Below are 22,823 nucleotides of genomic sequence, written 5' to 3'. Positions count from 1 at the left end.
AAAACTGAAGTAAAACTGGCTAAAATAACTAAAATAAAAATAAAATTAATAAAAATGTACAGAAATATATGAAAACAGTATAATTAACAAAAAAAATTGCTAAATAAGAATGACTTAAAAATTTCTTGACTAAATTAAAATCTGATTTTAACTAAAACTAAATCTGATCTAACTAAAACTAAAACCATTAAAACATTTTTACTTACATTAAAAAAAAAGATGTACTAAAACTGAAACAAACTGTTTCAAACTAAATAGACAACCTAACAAATTTAAAAAACAAATTACTAAAACTTTTGCTCAAATTAAGCTAAAAATCTCATCAAAACTAAATTTTCTCAATGAACACTAATAAAGGCGAACAGCACTGCGGCATGGTCCGACTCTGATCTCCATAACTCCTCTCTAGCAGAGTAGCGAGTGTGTCGTTGACGTCAGGTTTGAGCGTGTGTTTGTGTGTGTGGCTGCTCTTTGACTAAGAGACTACGCCTCATTAAGTTCATTGGCTCAAAGGTTCATTAAAAACCAAGCAAGGCAACAATCCAAGTTAACTGAAGCCCCCCCGCGCGACCCTGAAGCACGTCTTAACTCTGCTGCCTCTTTCCACATTTGCACCCCTGAGTTCCACCACACTCTCCTTTTATTCCAGTCTCCCTCTAGACAATAGATTCCATCTGTTAGCGAGACTTTCTTTCCCAAGGCTCTCCTAAGGGGGGCCGTGAGCCCACGACTCTGTGACTGGAGCCGCCGCAGGTGGAGGGTGGGCCAGTCATCCAGCCGCGGTCTCCACGGACACATTCACTGTGAGGGAGGGAGCGAGAGAATGGCATGATGGTGACTTTAAGGAAGCCAGAGAAAAGAGATTTGAGAGAGCCTTTGGGAGCTTTCGCGAGGCAGCTGCACGTGTGCCGAGAGGCTCCTCAGCTGCTTTTTAAGTACCTCCAAAGTGGGAGAGGTGAAATTCCGGAGCTAAACTAATGACTCTCACCTACCTAGACTGAGGAGAGAACACCTGCAGTCAACAGGAACTATGCAGTCATTAATGAGAGAGTCTTTAGGAATATTGGGTTTTAAATCAGCCACTGATTCTTACAAAACGAGCTGCAGAAACTGAGAAGGAAGTAACCTTCTCCGCTGCTTCTGTTTTCCCACAGAGTGTGTGTTTTTCCATTGTCTGTCACTCAATATGGGTCAACACTGTCAGATACAAAAATAATGTTTTAAATATTTATTCGAAATATTGACAAATCTGGCATTCGCCTCGGTGAGTCAATGAACTGAGACTAGAAGATGGTTTCACACTGATTTTCGGTTCTATCTATTGAATTGTCCCCACAGTCAGACAGGAAATCTTACCGTGTGACAACTGACAGTGACTAAAATAACCATAGTTAGCATTTCACACATGCAGTAAAGCCATTTTGTTTTTCTGGTGCAGCTATATACAGACAGGATCTGCTTAAATTGTCTAAAAATCCCAACTACTTTACTATTTACGTGATGGAGTAACTTAAATAAAATGCAATTGTTTTAAGGATAGTTCACGCCAAAATGTCATCATTTACTCAGTCTCAAGTTGCACCAAATAGTTGATGGTAGCCATTGACTTCCATAATATTTTCTTCTACACAATGGGAGTCAACGTTTACTGACAACTGTTTGGTTACCAACATTTTACAGTATATCTTCTTTTGTGTTCAGCAGATAAAAAAGAAACTTGTACAGGTTGAGACAACTTGAGACTGAGTAAATGAAGACATTTGTCATTTTTGGGTGAACTATCCCTTTAAGTTTAATACATGCACTACCAATCAAAAGAAAGGAATATAAATTGGGCTTGGAACTATTCCAAGTTTTGAACGGTAGTGTATATAAACCTATATATAAACGTTAGTGTATATAGTGTATATAAACTTAACCTAAAAAAAAAGATCTACAGGTATGTGTGTGTATATATATATATATATATATATATATATATATTTTTTTATGAAGTGTCCTAAAGGATTATTAGGAACACTATACTAATACTGTGTTTGACCCCGTTTCGCCTTCAGAACTGCCTTAATTCTACGTGGCATTGATTTAACAAGGTGCTGAAAGCATTCTTTAGAAATGTTGGCCCATATTGATAGGGTAGCATCTTGCAGTTGATGGAGATTTGTGGGATGCACATCCAGGCATTAAGCTCCTGTTATACCACATCCCAAAGATGCTCTATTGGGTTGAGATCTGGTGACTGTGGGGGCCATTTTAGTACAGTGAACTCATTGTCGTGTTTAAGAAACCAATTTGAAATGATTTGAGCTTTGTGACATGGTGCATTATCCTGCTGGAAGTAGCCATCAGAGGATGGGTACATGGTGGTCATAAAGGGATGGACAAGGTCAGAAACAATGCTCAGGTAGGCCGTGGCATTTAAACGATACCCAATTGGCACTAAGGGGCCTAAAGTGTGCCAAGAAAACATCCCCCACACCATTACACCACCAGCAGCAGCCTGCACAGTGGTAACAAGGCATGATGGATCCATGTTCTCATTCTGTTTACGCCAAATTCTGACTCTACCATCTGAATGTCTCAACAGAAATCGAGACTCATCAGACCAGGCAACATTTTTCCCAGTCTTCAACTGTCCAATTTTGGTGAGCTCGTGCAAATTGTAGCCTCTTTTTCCTATTTGTAGTGGAGATGAGTGGTACCTGGTGGGGTCTTCTGCTGCTGTAGCCCATCCGCCTCAAGGTTGTGCGTGTTGTGGCTTCACAAATGCTTTGCTGCATACCTCGGTTGTAACGAGTGGTTCTTTCAGTCAAAGTTGCTCTTCTATCAGCTTGAATCAGTTGGCCCATTCTCCTCTGACCTCTAGCATCAACAAGGCATTTTCGCCCTCAGGACTGCCGACATACTGGATGTTTTTTTCCCTTTTCACACCATTCTTTGTAAACCCTAGAAATGGTTGTGTGTGAAAATCCCAGTAACTGAGCAGATTGTGAAATACTCAGACCCGGCCCGTCTGGCACCAACAACCATGCCACACTCAAAATTGCTTAAATCCACCTTTCTTTCCCATTCTGACATTCAGTTTGGAGTTCAGGAGATTGTCTTGACCAGGACCACACCCCTAAATGCAGTGAAGCAACTGCCATGTGATTGGTTGATTAGATAATTGCATTAATGAGAAATTGAACAGGTGTTCCTAATAATCCTTTAGGTGAGTGTATATATGTATATGTATATGTATATATATATATATATATATATTATATATATATATATATATATATATATATATATATATATATATATATATATATATATATAAACATCTGTAATATGTCCTGATAGAAGAACAGTTATATCTAAAAATATACTTGTTTATTGAGCATTCACAGCTTTCCTATTTTTACTTCTGTCAGCTTTCATTTTATTTTTATGATATTTTTTTCTCTGATTTTAAATAATTGTGCATAAATTTTCTCAGACACCATCATATGTCCGCTCCATCTCATAAATAAAATTATTATTTTTATTTATTTTTAAAGAACATTTCAGTAATCATCTCTCAGTTTTATTTTGTAAAAACTAATGGCACAGTTATTTATTATTATTTTTTTTTTTCATGTCTCAATGGATTTGATTGGATGGTAAAAAGTTGCCTGTATAGGACAGGTTGCCGGATGCATGGGTTCAAATGTTGGGCTAGTTTTCAGATATGGAAATGCTAAAAGACATCTCTCTCCAGGTATTTTGCACCTTAGTTTTAAAAAAGAGGTTGATGTCACCCCAAAAGTGCAGTTATTTTAGAAGCAGAGCAAATATTTTATTTTATTTTATTTTATTTTATTTTATTTTATTTTATTTTATTTTATTTTATTTTATTTTATTTTCACTGAATTACCATACAATCACAATTCACTCAAGATAAGATATTCCATCTTTTTTTTTTTTTTTTTTTCTTCACAGGTTGGAATTTCATGAGGGTGAGTAAATGACTTTTTAATTTTATTTTTATTTATTTATTTTTTTAGAATTTTTATTTTTAGGTGAATAATAATATTCATGTTTACTTTCACTTTTAAACATGTTAACGAAATGTATTTTCATGTTGCATTTGACGCGTTATATTTAGAATTGTTTTAATAGATGAAGCAAATTTAGTTGTAACAGAACATGATCTAGTAGGCTTTATTAATAGCAGCAAACAAAGCTCTGACTGATGTCTCACCTTATACAACAAAAGTTTTTTTTTTTTTTTTTTTCTCCATCTATCAACAATCAAGGCCTTGTACACTTGTCAACACATTATCACGGTCGTGATAGAAATTACATGCAAATGCGGGCGCTCAGCAATTAGCCTTCGACTACACATTACTATTTATCTCATGCACCATCATGCCTTCAGCTATTTATGCAAGTTTCATATAATCACATTTTCCTGCATCACAAGTTCAGAAGTTAGAGGTTTGAAGAAGTGAAAAATGATTTTAATCAGACAAAGTTCCACTTAAAAAAACCTTGCACATGAAGATGAAAAGGTAGCTGAAAAGCATAGCGAAGTAAGATCTCATTGTGCGGTCGTCTGGAATCAAAGCAGCCTCAGATAATTTAAATATGCTTCGGTTAAAATGAGAACCAACTTGCCGAGATTAACACTAGAAAACTGTTGAGAATTTCACACTCGAATCAGTTCTGCGAATCCTGAAAGCCTGAAGTGGGGAGAGAGTTTGTTCAACGGTCAGATATGGAATGCCATCAATTAAAACTTAAACTATGCCACTTTAAAACTAAGGTGCTTTGTCGCAGGATTAGCCTAGTTTTTGACCTCAGCCATTAATTAAAATGCCTTTCACAAAGCAGAAGAAGGTAGGCTTCACCTAAAACACACCCCGAACCCCATCTGTTGTGTTACGTGACTGTACGAGCGTGTTTATGCGTGGGCAGGAGCAGCTATGAGACAGTGCATGTGGGTGGAGGAAGGGAGATAATGGAGCACATGGCTTAAGCTATTAAAGGACTGTTTTACAGCTTAATCGTTTTTTTGTTAGAGGCTCCATGCCGATCTGTTCTGGGTTATTTCTGCCGCTGCCATTTCCCTCTTTTGGAGGATTTAACCGAGTTTACCCCTCTAATCTGACTCGTTTTGTTAGCGATACTCAGACCTGTTTGCAGCGCTCATTGTACCGTGCCCACAAATGCGTGTGTGTGTGTGTGTGTTCTCCTTCAATGAGACAGCTCTACTTCATTGCCGTGTTGTGTGTGTTCTCCTTCAATGAGACAGCTCTACTTCATTGCCGTGTCCATCACTGTCAAATATGATTATTTTGCTTGTTCTAAGCAAAACCTCACTTAATTTTTTTTTGTGAAGGGAAAGAGTGCTCTTGTTTTTTTTTTCAAAATTAACCAGCAAAATAATCTGCCAATGGGGTAAGCAAAATAATCATGTTTTCTGTGTGAAAATTTTTACCTTTCTCTTGTTCTAAGCAAAACCTCACTTAATTTTTACTTTTTTTTTCTGAAAAATAAGAATTTTTACCTTTCTAGAAAATCCTTTTTTTTTTTTCTTAATTTTTAGATATATTGGCTGGAAACAAGACAAAAAAATCTAAGTAAGAAAAGCATTTTTTTTTTTCAGTGTGTGCAGTCAGTGTGCGCACTTATGCAATATTCACAAGGCCCAAATGTATATAATATTGTATTTTATATTAAATAAATTATGTATTGCTATATTTGTGAGACCTGAAATATAAATTAAGCTTACAGTACCGTTCAAAATTTTGGCATTAGTAAGATTTATGATTGTTTTTTTAATAAAGTCCCATACACTCACTTGATTTATTTGATCAAAAATACAGTAAAAACTGTAATATTGTGAGATATTATTACTTTTCGAAATAGCTGTTTTAAAATGTAATTTATTCTTGAGATGTAAAGATGGGTTATTAGTGTCATTAGTCCGGTCTTTATCCTTCAGAAATTATTCTAATATGCTAATTTGTTGATCAAGAAACATTTATTATTATCAATGTTGAAAACAGTTGCATTAGGTTTTCTATTTTTGTCCGTTTTGAGGTTCAACAGCCCTTAGTAGCCATTTGTGTTGATTTGCAACATGCAGATCCTCCTGAGCATCACCGGTTACGTTCGTTGGAAGAAAGTAAGTCATTCAGGATTGGAACAACATGAGGGTGAGTAAATGATGACAGAACTTTCGTCCAGTGAACTCTTCCATTAAATCTACTAATATCAACAGGTTTCTGAGATCATTAGTGTCGTATGTAACCATCTTTGACATCACTAATTTAGCCCTAAAGGTATTAATGTGTGTTTGTCTGTACAAGGACATGCACATGAAAATTAATAAGTCTAATCAAGCGTGTTTAGCTGCACTGTTTGGTGGAGTTTAGTATTATTCAAAAGTGTATTTGCTAACTGTGTTCTTAAAAGATTACATGTGTGGTGTTTGTTTGATTTTGTCTTGTTGTGTGTGTGAGTGTTTGAAAGAAAGAGAGAGAGAGAAAGATAGCATCAGTAATAACCTTATGGTGGTGGAGCGGTAAATAAGAGAACGGGACACACAAGGTTGGCCACGATGCTCATCTTCTCTGACCTCACATTTCAATATGGGCCCCATCCCTCGTTTTATTCCTCCCCTCCCTCGCTCTCCTCCACTCATTCACCCTCCTGTCTCTTCGTCAGCCCTTCATTGTGATAGATGGGCACGTGGATGGACAGTAAAGTGCTAAAGTTTGTGGGCCGTGGAACCCACACCGCTGCATAAAAAAGAAAGTGAGGGAGAGACCGAGAGGGCTGGCGCGCCCAGAATTGGATGAAGTGGAGGAAACACGTCAGCATTTTCTCTCCCAGTACGTTTCACTCAGCGCGATTGAGTCTTATTATCTGACCCCTCTCCCTCTTCACACTGACCTGATAATATTTTACCACTCACACATTCTCGCTGTCTCCCTCCCTCTGTCTTTCTGACAACTTCCTCACACACACACACACACACACACACACACACACACACACACACACACACACACACACACACACACACACACACACACACACACACACACACACACACACTGCACCTGTACTCATGGCGGTGGCATCATTATTTTACATAATTGCTGATTATTATTCTGAATAATTACCTTAGCAGACCACATGCCAATTTTTATTTGTTTACATCTCGGTAGAAATTAACTTTTATATTATTTATTATCTCCATCAAATAGTTGCATAAACTGCATAATTATTACTGATTATTGTGAGTCATTAAATACACACACCATATGTCAATTTGCATTTGTTTATGTCTAGATATAAATAAGCATATTATTCTAAATTATATATTTTTAATATAAAATTAGTGATGTTATTATAAATGCATATGCAAACTCAGTTTTTATTTGATTATAGCTCGATATATAAATTAGTTGTTAAATTATATCTCTACCATAGTCACAGAAATTATGGTTAATGGTTATTATCATTAATTATTACATATCCAGATCATTTATATGGTCTTTATATTTATATTTATGTATAGATGCTGTATAAATAAACTTTTATATTTTAACTGCATAAATACTGATTATTATTGTCAGTTATTACAAACACAGGTCATGTTGTCATCATTTATAATTATTTATTTTATTATAAATCTCATATTATATAGTCACATAAATAGTTTACTGTAGTTAGTGATTGTAATTGTGAATACTTCCATATGCAAACCATGTCATTTTTTTTATTTATTTACATTTACATTTAAAAAAAAAATGACTTTTAGCTTTACATTCTGCCATATAATCATATAAATATCAATTAATGGTTATTATTAATTAGGGGAAGTTGGGGGAATTAGTTACTAACTAATTATTAATTAGATAGTAACTAATTATAACTAATTATTATTAGTTAGGGGAAGTCGAGGCCTAATGGTTAGAGAGTTTGACTCCTAACCCAAAGGTTGTGGGTTCGAGTCTCTGCACGACAATACCACGACTGAGGTGCCCTTGAGCAAGGCACCGAACCCCCAACTGCTCCCCATGCGCCGCAGCATAAATAGCTGCCCACTGCTCCGGGTGTGTGTTCATGGTGTGTGTGTGTTCACTGCTGTGTGTGTGCACTTTGGATGGGTCACCATACTTGGCAGTGTCACGTCACTTTCACTTTTTCACTTTCTTTATTATTATTATTATTATTATTTACAAATCCAGACCATATTTAATTTGCTTCATAATCATGACATATGTGTAGATGCTATGTAAACTTGCTTATGTTTGATCAATATAAATTACAAATGTACATTAACTTTCATATTTGGTTATATTTGATGAGTGAATAATTACATAGACCGTATGTTGGGTTTTATTTCTATATATAAATTAGCTTTTATATTTGATCTCTAGCATATTGTACAATTACTCATTATTACTCTGAATAAGCAGGCCACATTTAAATTTTTCAGATTATATCTAGATGTAAATGTACTTTCATATTTTATCTGTTTTATAGACTCAGAAATTACACAGCTAATGAGTAATGTACCTCTCTTTTGTCGTCATTAGACATGAAGTAATTAGTGCAGGAACATTGACAGCACGTCTTTCATGCCATACTGTATATGGATTTCTTGGAATCGGATACAGAATTTAAAATGTTAAGTCCAGTTCACCAAGTGAAATGTCATTAAGTTCACATAAAGTGTGAGGCATTTCCAGTATGTGGACTTATTTAAATGCGTCTCACACTCACAAATGTTTGCTTTGGTAAATGAGCCTTAATCTTTAAGACTCATTAAATTTTAATTAAAAATCTATTTCAAACATTGTAGCGTTTATTCGGGATTGTATTATCAAGCGTGTTATATAATCTGATTATTTTTGGAAGTCACGAATAAATGAAAGCATTTTTGTTTTTATGTTGTAATACCTGATTATCTGACATTTTTATTTGATTGATTTCCTGACTAATTTAATCAAAAACCTCTGCTTTCTCTGTGACACAGACAGCGGAGCATTGGGACATGAAAAAACCAGGAAGCCAAGCATAACACTGCAATTTTGGAAGAACAACAGCCTAAATCGATGGGTGGTGAGAAAAAGCAATGCATTCTTATTTTCTAATTGCAATTATTGAAATTAATCTTTTTATTTCCACTGAGAAATCTACAGTATATAGTCTGTCATTATTCCAGTCAGATACTGTTAAAAGTGGCATAAACATGGTTGCTATGTCTCTTAACTGACCCCTTGTCAGCTGTCAGAATATCACTGTATTAAATAGCTCATATTCAGAAGCTTGTTTGTGGTTTTGAGTTAAAACCGAGCCGATTTGAGGATTAGTGTCTCTTCAATCTGGCTACCACAGCTGGTTTCCACTCAACACTGTGTCTGACCGCCCGTATCACTGGCAGAGTGTGTTTGTGTGCAAGTGTACGGGAGCAAAAACCAACCAGATCCGGGGTCCAAATCCCTTTTAACCAAAATTAATCATTTTTTCCACCTGCTCAAAGCAGTCTCTTGTGGGTCACCAACTACTAAGGGATTAGAAATGCCGCCTGTCCCCCCGTATGACCTTAAATGCCGATGTAACGTTCCTCAGCATGAAGATCTCAGCAATCTGTCCAAAACTTGTGAGATTACGGCAGACTTGTGTCCCAGCCAGACCGCAGAGGCCAGACGCTCGCTTGTTGATGAAGGCGATTTCTGTCATCAGAAATAGGCAGATTGGTGTGTTTTGATGTTGTGCCTGTTTTTTGAGTGCACTTATGTGTGTGCGGCTGCTCTTTTAAAGCAGATTTGGCCTAGTAAGTGCAAGATGTGTCAGCATTAGTGGCATATACTCGGTTCTTTCAAGTTAATGCACAACAACTGAGTCATTTCCTCTTTTACGCTGACCCTCTGTGACACTCTGCATATCCCTTAAGAAGTCAGAGTCGCAGAGCCCCATTGGTTGTTTTGGTTATGCTGGAGAGCTTGCGAGGACCGCTGGGTTCTTGCTTTCAAGCAGTGCATTAGCTAAGCACTCAGCCGCAGACGGACCAGAGCTCAAGACGTCTTCAGGTCAAGGCTGTACTTATCACAGTACAAAACTCTCATCAAGTGCAATACAGTCATACTAAAACTGCGTTTGTACTTGATAATTCATGGGTATAAGAAGAAAATACAAAGCATTGAGGATGCACCGCAAATGGCAGTAAAGTTATGTATTTTAATAGCTGGAACCTTGAATGAACTTCATATAGCATTGATTTTAGCTTTGTGATTATTTGCAGTTTATATACCTTTATTACAATTTATATATGTAATGTACATTTTCCAAAAATGTAAACAACTGTGACATATACCACTGTTGAAAAGTTTGGGGCCACTAAGTTGGATGTTACAAAATATATATCATGGTTTGATCCATGAGCCATTTTGATCAAATAAATGCAGCCTTGGTGAGCATGAGACATAAAAATCTTCACAACTCTCAAACTTTTGAATGATAGTGTTAAAGAGGCAAAATGAACTTAAACATGAAAAGTGGTCTCTATGGTAATTATTTGTCTGACAAATAAGATTGATTGGGGATGTCAGCTGAACAATCAAAATCATTTCATAGGGAAAGTAGATTTTTGCATTTTGATAAAAGATTATAAACACAAACTTTATTCTTCAAAAAATAAATCTTTCACAATAAAACCAGGAATGCATATCAGGAAAGTAAATGCGGTCAGTTTGGATATTAAACCCCTCAATGACTTGTGGACATTTCAGATTAATTGTTTTAGTGGGGATGGATTTATGGATTTATGCTTTTGCTGTAAATTGAGTGATGCTAATTCATTTCCTGGATTTTTTTTTTATGTATGTTTTGTTCATTACATTAAATCAAACAAAGAAAATCACACACGTGCACACACAAAAACCCTGAAAGATTAAATAAAAAATATATATATATCAGCATGTAATGAACTAACCTACATTCAAGTCGACGTAAATCTTCACCACGGAAGTGGGCTAAACTCTCCCTTGAGGGAAAGAGAGATAATGTTTTAACAAAAACCTGCCCGTTTTTTTCTTGCAAATCACATAATCTAAAAGAGGTCACTGAATCAAATGTAATCAGACGGTAATTCATAAGTTGCCTAATTCTTTCTGCAAGTACCAAGTATGTGCCATTTTTAGGAACACAGAAGTGAAGCCATACATAAGATCTTAGTTCCAAAAACAGCTTAGGTGTGTTTCAGAAGGGCAGTAGACAGCACAATAGGGCCTTTCGCACCGCTTTAGTTCCAGAACTAAATGTACAGTAAAATCAACAAAGTACTGGGACGATTTTGCACAAACTATTTCCCAGTACCATTTAAAGGGTTGCATTCGCACTGACAGTGTGTAATAGAAAGTGACGTAAGCCGGTCGACATTTGCTACAAGTGGTTGCACTTCAGCGTCCGTCCATCTATCGCAGTTCTCCATACTTGCGACATAAGTTGACACAATGTTTACAGTTTGTTTTTACTGCATTTTAAATCATGGTGGGTGAGGGCGTTTTCGTACACGTTTGGCCAATCAATGCCTACTTACGTCACGCGTAGTACCAGTTGTGCTGGATAGACCCTGCTCCGGAGTAGGAGCTAATTTGGTTCTCGAAAAAAGGCAGTCCATTACAAAAATCGCACCCAGTTCTGGTGGTGCGAAAACGCCAAAAAGTGGGTAGTTCCACAATTAGTTCTTGTACTATGAAAAGATTCCTGCGGTGCGAAAGGCCCTAATGATGCTACCTAGTAAGATACCTTCTTTTGACCAAAAGCAGACAGCATCACAAGTATCCTTCATTTAAAAAGGCAGATCTCGGAATGCACTACTGTTAATATTCTTGGGGTTGGTAAGATTTTGTAATGTTTTTGAAAGAAGTCACCAAGCCTGTATTTATATGATCCAGTAAAACAGTAATATTTTGAAATATTATGAAAAATTTAAAACAACTGGTTTTTCAGCAGCCATATTACTTTAGTCTGCAGTGTCACATGACCCTTCAGAAATCATTCTAATATGCTGATTTGCTGCTCAAGAAACATTTTGATTATTGGCAATGTTGAAAACAGTGTGTTTTTTTGTAGAAACCATTTTTTTTTTTCAGGATTCTTTGATGAATATAAATGTCAAAAGAGCAGCATTTATTTGAAATAGAAATTGTTTGTAACACTAGAAAGTAGCTGCCTATGTAGTGAGACAGAGTTGCCGTGAAACTTGCATCAAGTTTTGTTAAATCTAAAAGAAAAGAAAAAAAAACACATAATGCCACCTTGGCACAGTTGTATCCAGAAGTAATGCATTGTAGAAGTCATGCCAGTTGGATCTGGCACTAATCACACTTCTGTTGTACGGTATTTGCACGGTGCTCTGCCGTTAACAGCCTCAAGCTTACAACGGGTCTGTAGGATGCAGATCATGAAGGCTACCGGGTTAGGTTGTAATTCCTAGGCTCAGAGCGCTCTAATGGAATCCGATCTTGAGCTTGGGCCTTCGGAGGTGCATATGGGTCAGTGGGGTCCTTTTTCATTAAATACAGCTCTGTTTAAAGTGAGCTGCTGGGAGAGTTAAATTCTCTCTGATGAATTTGGTTATTAGTGTCTATAAAACCTTTTTCCCCATCTTTTATCTGTGTAACCTGTAGCTACTGTTTGCGTTCCGTAATTAAACTTCCTGTCTCCTTCTCACTGTGCTTTAAAAAGGGAATAGATGGTGTGTGTGTGTGCTGATGTGTTTTGTAGTGTGTATCTGTGCAAAAGGAACTCTTCCACATTAATGTGTACACAAAGATGGATTCATGGAAGAAATTACTAGTTATTTACTAGAAATAGTCTATAAACAAATCCAAATATAGGCTGCTTGCTGTATGTTGGCAGTAAAGAAAAGAGTGAATGCAAGAAAAGAGAGACTGCCAACCAGGGCTGTCATCAAAAAAAAAAAAAAAAATAATAATAATAATATAAATATATATAAATATATATAATAAATAAAATAATTATTGTTGTTGTTCTTAATACTATTAGTATAAGTTTATATTTTATATATATATATATATATATATATATTTTTTTTTTTTTTAATAATATTTTATACACATTTAATTCAACAGTTTATGTGTGTGCGTCTCTTTATATTTGTCTCTATGCATTTTTCCAACAGAGTCAAAAGTGCATTAAAAAAAATATATATATATATATATATATATATATATTTATTTATTTATTTCATGATGCTCCTGAGGAGGTGAGGAGCGCAGAGATCAAACAGGTGTAACACAGGGCAGACAGGAACACTCATGAAGCATATAATATAGACGACACCGGACAAAGAAACAGACAACACTTTAAATACAGAACTAGTTGAACCAACTGACTAATCAAAATGAGATGGAGAAACTGGGTCACGGGGAGCACATGGGGAGAAAAACACAACCAAACAGGAGCACAAGTCTAACTTGACCTCCCCCTCCCGGAAGGCGCGTCCTCGCGCCACTTAAGTTCCGGAGGGGAGGGTGGTGTATGCTCTGGAAGCCTCTAGGGACAGGCTTGCTCGTGATGGGAGGCCCCCAGGGCGATATCAGCTCAGGGGCCCATGGCATAACAGGCAGTTCAGGGGGCCGTGGCCTCGGCACTCAGCCCGCCCACTAGAGCTGGAGACATATAGCCAATCTGGAGTGGACGTGGGGACAGGAGCCCTCTCTGGGCTTGATGTGGGAACAGGAGCCTTCTCTCGATTCTGGTCAGGGGCTAGAACCATCACTAGATTCTGGTCAGGGGCTAGAGCCATCTCACGACTCTGGTCAGGGGCTAGAGTTATCTCTCGACTCTGGTCAGGGGCTAGAGTCTACTGTATTTTCTTTATTCTCCTCTTTTAGGCTGAAGTGAAAGAGATAGTTGCTGTCATCAAAGAGCTTGGGAGTGAATTGGCCGGCAGGCTTGATAGTGGAGCGGCTGGCGGGCCTGACAGTGGAGCGGCCGCTGGTTCTAGACTGATGACCGGAATGGTGCTGGGAGCTGGAAACGGAGGAAGGGAGGCAGATTTCAACGCTGTTGGAAACCCACTTACAGGCTCAGGGAAACACAGGAGGATATGGGTGGACGGGGCCAATGGCCAGGTATGTGAAGGATCTCGGCATGGGGTGAGCTGGCGAGGCCCAGTGGCTCTCAGAAGGGGCTGGATGAGAACGGCTTTTATCTTCTCTAACTTCTTCTACTTCAAAGTTAGAGCAGTTTAAAACAAGGATGAGACTGATTAACTCAACCAAAGAGAAGTCACAAAGGGGAGAACTACAACAAATAGTCCAAAATAGTCCCTCATCCAGTCCCAACTGAAAACAGGCACATAGTGAGGTGTCGGGCCAGCTCACCAGATGGAAAAGCTTGACGAATTCCTCCATATACCTTTCCAGAGGCAGTCGCAGGCAGCACAACTGGTCCTCAGCCCAATTCGCCATCATATTTGGTATAGTGTTCTGTCAGGATGCTCCTGAGGCAAGGAACACAGAGACGATTGAGTGTAACGAGTAACAGTCTTTATTGATCCAAACAGGGGTAACGCAGGACAGACAGGAACATCACACAGTATTAAAAATGTCTAAAAAATATTATATAATGATTAATAAAAAAATTATTAGACCAATGTATATAATTTACATATTTGTAACAGTTTATTTTTTTTTACGTTTAATATTGTGTGTAGTAATAATATTCAGAAAATACAACTAATATATATATATATATTAAGAAATAAACAGTTCAATACAATTTATATAAATTATATATATATATATATATATATATATATATATATATATATATATATATATATATATATAAATATATAAATACACACACACAGTATATAATTATATATAATAGTTGTATTAAAAATATATATATTGTGTGTGTGTGTTTTTATGTGTTTGTATACACACTTTATATATTTTTACTGTTAGATCTATTATATTATTTAATATTGCACATTTTATTTAACCATTTATTAATTATTTTTATTGTTATTATTGAGGAGATTATTTTACAAAACAATATTACCTGTAAATTCGGACTGTTTTGTCTTAGAAATACATAATGAAGGCATTTTTCCTCTGTTGTCATTGCAGTGAGTAAGGCTGGCAACTGAATTCAGTGTTTTGATGCTCAGAAGACTTAGAAAGGTTACCCAGTAGGTCACTATAAATTTTCAATGAGCACATTTGTATTACATGAGCGTGTTTTTGTTTTATACTGTACACCACAATCTCTCATACAATTTTACTTACAGAGCCCCTCTTACACTTATACTTTTATTGCTGAGGATATTGCTTTCCTTGCCCATTTTTCCTTCACTGTATCTCTCCTGACAGGGTTTGGTTGTGTGTTCATGTGTATTTGTGTGCGTGTGTGTGCACGAAAATACGTGATCTTCACATTCTGTGAACTAACTTTGCAGCATCTGTGTCTCCTGGTACTTTATTTTTTTTCTTCTCCTTCCTCTGGTTAGCCTTGCCCCATCCATCTCTCATTCACTTTTTACCTCCACCTGCCTGCCATCCCTCTATTTTCTGAATTTGTGTGTGTGTTCTGCCTGTTTGCCTTTTTTCTCTGTAGCTCACTATACAATTCTTTCTTTGGATTTGGGGGTAAATATGCAGGCAACTTTTTTATTTTTTAATTATAGTAGTTTGTGACCATGCATGCTTACATGTCTCCTTGATTAGTAAGGCTTTGTTTTTGCTGTTGTGCAATGCATGTGCTTGCATTTGTGTGTGTGTGTGTGTGTATGTATGTGAGTGTGTGGGTTCAAATTAACCTGTGCCTGGGGGCCACTCAACATAATGACTGAGCAACAGGCCCCAGCTGTTCACATCTCTCTCTCCAGCTCTCTATGAAGCACCTACCCCATGCCTCCTTCCACTTATGAAGCACGCCTCGCTGTGTGTGTCTGTTGTATGTGAGCATGTAGTTTTGTGTGTGTGTGTGTTGAAGGCCACGACCTTGATAAAGGCACATACAGCTGTAAGAGCACTCCATCCAGTTCAGCCAAAATCTATGATCTGTCTCCTCTCGTGGCTGAGCTTCACTTCTTGCTGTTTGCACATTCAGATTCAATGTACTTCTCAGTCGCCCTGATACGTTGAAAACACTTTTATGTGAGACCTTGTAGCATTTAATGTATGTCTTTTATGAAAGACAGTGTTTTTTTTAATATTATTATTATTAATTCAGAGAGTTTATCTTGAGAATAAATGACTTTTTTATGTTGTTGTGAGTATTCAGTAAATTTGAACACTGAACAAATTGATGTAGAATAATGATGACCTTCTCTTGTAAAGGAAACTTGGCTTTATTGATCCAAAAAAGCATAAGATCAAAAGAGCACCCTCTATTCAATTACTTTCTCAGTTTTTGAAATTTCACAGCACAAATAGAAGACCTTTTTATCCCTTATGTCTATAATATAATATCATATAATATACAGAGACACACTAGCTGTGTATTGATTAGTATGGGGTTGGTAATATATATATATATATATATATTTTAAAGAAGTCTCTTAGTCTCACCAAGGCTGCATTTATTTGATCAATATACAGGAAAAAAAAATGTAATATTGTTTAAAAAATACACAATTAAAAATGAGTGTTTTCTATTTTATTTATTTCTGTGATATAAAGCTGAATTTTCAGCATCATTACTCCAGTCTCAAGTGTCACATGATTTTTCAGAAATCATTATAATATCCTAATTTGGGGCTCAAGAAACATTTCTGATAATTTCTAATGATATAATCTATGTTACAAAACAGCTGGGTAGTTTCATATTTTTGTGGAAGCTAAATTTTTTACTATTAGTTTGGTTAAAACATTTATTTATTTATTTGAACATTGATTCATTTAATGGATGGATGTGTGTGTGTGTGTTTTTGTGTTTGTTGTTTTTGTGTGTGTGTGTGTGTGTGTGTGTGTTTATAATTTGTTTTATTTATTTATATTATTCATTTATTTTTGAAGAAAATGCCTAGCATTATTTGCTCTCTTAAAATAAAGTGTGGCCTTATAGTTCTTAGTATGAAATATATAACCAATATGATGGATAATTATACGTACACACATTTTAAAAATTCCACTGTCTCATAAAGCAATGTCTTAGAAAACCTGCAAAAGTGAAATTCTCCAGAGTAAGATGAGATGAACCATAGCTGTAGACCTTGTCCTGTATTTTTATAGGCGTAGACATTTCTAAAGAAGAAAAATCTTTACCTATTGTCTAGAATCACTCAAAATTCCAACTGGTTTTTCTTGGTGGTGACACCAGAAAGTCAATCCATGTCTTAAAACAAAATGGTTTTAAGCACACAATCAAATATTCAGTTGTTGAAAATGAATTCTGTGTAAAATCTGTTGCTGTGCGCAGTGAGAGAGCCAAGGCGGCCCCTAAGGAGTGTTCAGTATATAAAATAAAGTGAATAGTCTGTGCCGTATTTATTATGCATGAGCATAAATGTTACAGAAATGGTGGCTGTAGAGACTGCTGCGTTCACTTCGGTGTCGACAAGGGTACAGAGGTCCCTCAACATACAAACAGAGCGAAAAAGAACAAGAAACCAACTAGAAAGGAAAACGGCTGTGTGTTGTTCTAGATGTAGTCCATTAGAAAGGCCGTGTCCTATGTGTCGCACCCTTCTGTAACACCGTTAAAGCTCATTAAATGCTCACTAATGGCTGAATATGATGAGATGAAGGGGCAGAGGCCAAGCGTGAGATGGAGTGCACCGTTACAAGGGTTCCTCTGCATTTTTGCAGTCAGCAGTTTGTGTATCACCTCATCTCATTTCTATTCACTCATCTTCCCTTGTTTCACTCTTCCATTGCTGTCAGGCTGTTAAGAAAGCGTCAGGACGAGGGGAGCGTGTGTAGGGGAGCCCCACTGGCATTTCCTCACCAGAACTGGTGAACGTCTTCAGAGAAGAACCTCCAGATGAGGCGAGACAAAGGCGAGCGGTGAGGCTCAACAGGTAAGCTGCATTCTCTCACATGCAAGTGTTTTATCACAGTCAAAGACACCCTGGCTTTTTATTTCTGCTCGGCTTTATATACTTTTCCTCTTTTTCTCCCATCTCTCCTTTGGCTTTAAGAAGACTAGTAAGCGTGAGGAGATAGAGGCTTGAAAGAAGGCTGTTCTCTCTTTCTCTCTCTCGCTCTCTCTCTCTCTCTCCCTTGTCAGTTTTAAGTTGACGTCTGTGTCAAGGGGAAGGATGAGGGAGAGACGGAGAAGTATTTTTGTGTGGAAGCTGAGATACTAAGTTGAAATGGTACGACAAAGAGTCAAAACAAAGAACATTTTAACAGCGCTGCCACCTCGGGAAGCTAAAAGTGGGTGAAATCCATTAGTGGCCTTAAAATCCATGCTTTTACCAGCAATCATACTGCAATCTGTTGATGACTTTCTTTATTAGTATTTTTGTGTTCGTTACATAGTGTTCACCAGCATTTGAAGATGTGATTTTCATATTAAACAGATGATCACTGCATTAAATAAAATATAAACCCAGATGACATTTTAGATGTTCAATAAAAATGTTTTTTTTTTTTTTTTTTACTTTAAAATATATCAAATAAGTATAATTAAAAAAATAAAAATAAATCCCTTAAACTGGTGACATTTTTAAACATTACTTTTATATAAAAATAAAAATGTATCTTAATTTATTTTAATAATCTATCTTAAATTATCTGAATTAATCTAAAGTTCGAAATTAAGATAAAAATGTCTTTGCATCAGTTATTCACAAATATAGTTGGTTTTGATGTTACTGTTCAAAATTTGAGGTCAGTGTGATTTCTTTTTATTTATTTATTTATTTTATGGAAATTAATAATGTTATTCAGCAAGGATGCATTAAATTGATTTAAAAAATGGCAGTAAAGACATTTATAATGTTACAAAAGCTTTCAAGATTTTAAATAAACATTGATATGAACTCTGTATTAATCAAAAGTCCCTTAAGAATGTATAATGGTTTCCACAAAAATATGAAGCAACTGTTTTCATCACTGATAGTAATAAGAAATATTTCTTGAGGAGCAAATCGACATATTAAAATCATTTCTGAAGAATCATGTGACACTGGAGACTGGAGAAATTATGCTGAAAATGTAGCTTTACATCACAGGAATAATTTATATTTTAGAATGTATTAAAATAGAAGACAGATGTTTTGAATTCTAATAATATTTTACAATATTACAGTTTGTACTGTATTTTTAATAAAAAAAATTGGTAAGCATAAGAGACTTCTTTCAAACACATTTAAAATCTTACCAATCTCATACTTAACAGTAGTGTATATATACAGTACACACAGTGTATACGCTACTGTTCAATGTAAGATTTCTAAATGTGTTTGAAAGAAGCCTCTTATGCTTATATACATATTTAATTCATGTGCTACTACAAAGCTCTGAATGTATAACTGAGTTCTGACAACCCAGGAGATGCTAGTTGTGAAACAGGTACTTGGATTTGCAAAAACATCTGCATGTCCCAGTCAGAGAGCAGAGAGCCGATCTCATTTTCTGCACATTTGGAAATTTCATGCTGTTTTTGCATTCAGTATGTCCAGGCTTGAGTGTTGGGTTGTTTGATGATGTAATGAGAGAGAGAGAAAAAAACATTAAAATGTACCTGAGAGGGTCAATGCCTGTGATGCCTCTCTTGCCCAGCCAGAAACCATACTGAGTTCATACCTACAGGGAATCGAATTTCATATCTTTCAACTTTCACACTTCTGAAGACACAAGGAGACTGACAAGGACATATATGAGATGTAAACAAACTGCAGCACAAGCATCAGTTGTCACTGAGCGGAATAGCATCCTTGACAGCGTGCAGGAATCATACTGACATGCCGATGTAGCAGACTGTATGTGCACAGATTACTGTGCTGTTCAATATACCAAGGAAGACGATAATTCTTATTCTAAGAGACATTTCAATGTCAATATTACATTAATATATAGGAATAAAAAAATAAAAAGTACTGAAAGTCACTATAAAAGTTTTGTTTGTTTCTTTCAGTTAATTTGTTTTATCTTTGATGCTATCTACATTCTAAATAGAATTAATATTATAATACCCAAAATGCATAAATCCCAAAATCTTAAAATATATATAAATTTGATCAGAAATACAGTAAAATAATTTTTATTTTGAAATATTACTGCCATTTAAAAGAACTGTTTCTATGTGAATATATTTTGAAAAATAATTTATCCCTGTGATTCCTGAATTTTCATCAGCCATCACTCAAGTCTTCAGTGTTACATGATCCTTTAGAAATCATTTTAATATGTTGATATATTATCAATATTGAAAACAGTTGTATTGCTTAATATTTTGGAACCTGTGATACTTTTGTCAGGATTCTGAATACTTTTATTCAATACTTTTACTTTTATTAAATTGATAAAAAAGTGATAGTAAAGGCTTGTGTTGATGAGTCTTTACTATCACTTTTTACGTAAAAGTATTGAATAAAAATATTCATTTCATTTAAAAAAAAAAAAAAAAAAAAAACTTTTTAACAGTAGTGTATATTGTTACAAAAGATTTCTATTTTCAATGTATGTATTTATATTAGTGAGTTCAATAGTAGTATGTTAGATTTAGTCCAATTATTTCCTAGTACTTTTCATAGTCATACCTGAAAAGTATCTCCATAAATTTAAAATCAAAGCCACACTCTGTGTTTTACCTTTCCTTGTCTGTTCAGGTAAATGAACGCTACTGTTGCAGTAGCATAACTTGACAAGACAAATTGAGAAAATTAATGAATTAATTTCCCTTTCCCGTTCCATGCTGATGTTTTCCCTGCAATTATTAAGGTACTTGTTTGTCTTTGGGGATGGTGGAGAAGGAAGGTTAGACAGGCCTGAAGAACATCTCATTAAAGACCTGGACAGGGACCGCTGAGTCATTCAGAAGAGCTCCAGACTCCAGACATAACTTCGAACCCTCTTCACATCTCCCTGACAGAGCTCCGACGTACCAAAATAAGGTTTGTGTCAAAAAGAAAAGAAGGGAGAAGTTAATTTTCTCAACCAGCAGTGACTAGGACAGCAGTGAAGTCAGAACAAAAACTGTGAGTTTCTCTTTTGATTAGTCCACACTGCACTCGGGGAACATTAGAATGAGAAGGAGAAAAACGAGGCACATCGTTGGTGTCTTTTTATAGGGGCATGAGCCCAAGTAAAGTAGTCATAATCATACTCGCATAGTTTTCTTTGGAACAAAAGTTTTTGTTCAGAGATCACGTTGTGTATATGAAGCAGAGGCTGCAGAGAGTCTGACAAGTAGCTAGTTAATGAGAGAACGAGTAGCTATTTGAATATACTGTATAAGCAATGGAATAATCCCAAATTTACACTGCAAAATGGGACAGAAGTGCCTATGAAATGGCATTAATTTAGTCTGGGTTTTACACAGTCTTAACACCACTAAAGTTACCTTAAGTTGTTCATGGATATACTTGCAGTGTCTTGTTCTTAGTATGAATCTGATATTCAGGTTTGCATTAGCTAGCTGTGGTCATATCCACCAAAAACTCCAGTTAAATATGATGTTTGTACCACAGCATAGGAGGTCAAAGGTCATTCAGTGTACAATAAAGAAATAAAGTGAAATAGATGTAGTTACAGTATGTTAACCGGTAGCCCATAGTAACATTTGGGTCATTTTACAAAACAGGTGTCCCTCATACATGTTGTCTAAAAATAACCTTGTTAGTAGGTATGCTACAGTTTTCTCTTCATTCTGTCTATACAACTAGGGGCGGGTGATATTAAGACACAATCAATCAGTAGAAATTTGTCAACTGGTAGAGATTTTGGACTATCATCTCTATCGTGGTTACACACTCACGTGACATTGCTGTGCTACGTGGTCATGAAAACTTTTCATTTGCATGCATTTTTAAGCATTACGATTTAAAAACAAGTGATTTTAAGCCACTAAAATGCAATAAGCAGTGAAAGAAAACTTATTTCGCTGTGCACACGCTGTTTCTGAGTGCTTTCAGAGAGGTGCAAGCAAATAAAGACGGTGCTCATAGAGCACGGCAGAATTGAACTGAGGTTTTTTTGCTGATTTATACTCTTTGGATTGTTAAATTCACGCACTTTTATGTGTCAAAATGGCCATCTTTGCAAGTATCCTCTTAAACAGTAGGTCTTAAGTGAAAGCAAACAGCTGAGAAAGAAAACACGTGTAACAGTATATTAGATCCAGGCAGCTCTTAGAGTGACAGCAGTCTAATATTACTGTTGTATGTCATTAATTTTAATCAAACAACAAAAGAGAGATTGTCTCTCACCACTCTTGACTAAATTACTTTTGTAACTTTAATAGGTATTGTGTTTTGTTATTTATTTAATCGCTGACTGTTTACTCCTTACTTTTTGATTTTAAGTTAGTTTTCGTTTTTTTGTGATATTGACGTTGGAAACAAAACTGTAGAATTTTTATGATATAAAAATTTTTGACCTTTGACCTGATTTAAAGCAAAAGTAAGTATATCGTGATATATATATCATTACTGTGAAATAAAATTGCTTATATCGTGATATAAGATTTTGGTCATATCACCCACCCCTATATACAACCCTTCAAAAGTTTGGGATCAGTAGGATTTTTTCTTTTTCTTTTTTTTATGTTTTTGAAAGAAGTTTCTTATGCTCACCAAGACTGCATTTATTTGAACAAGAATACAGTAAAACAGTAATATTTAAAATTTA

At 35.8% G+C, this 22,823-nt stretch overlaps 1 pseudogene; it reads left to right on the top strand.

Moving 5' to 3' along the window:
- The first annotated feature begins 6,200 nt into the window (after window positions 1-6,200).
- LOC109054423 overlaps window positions 6,201-22,823 on the top strand; it is a 92,894-nt pseudogene continuing 76,271 nt past the window's right edge.

The sequence above is a fragment of the Cyprinus carpio genome, chromosome B15 (assembly GCF_018340385.1).
Source record: "Cyprinus carpio isolate SPL01 chromosome B15, ASM1834038v1, whole genome shotgun sequence".
Classification (NCBI taxonomy): Eukaryota; Metazoa; Chordata; class Actinopteri; order Cypriniformes; family Cyprinidae; genus Cyprinus; species Cyprinus carpio.
Note: the sequence above shows the minus strand (reverse complement) of the source record. Positions and strands in the feature narration are given on the sequence as shown.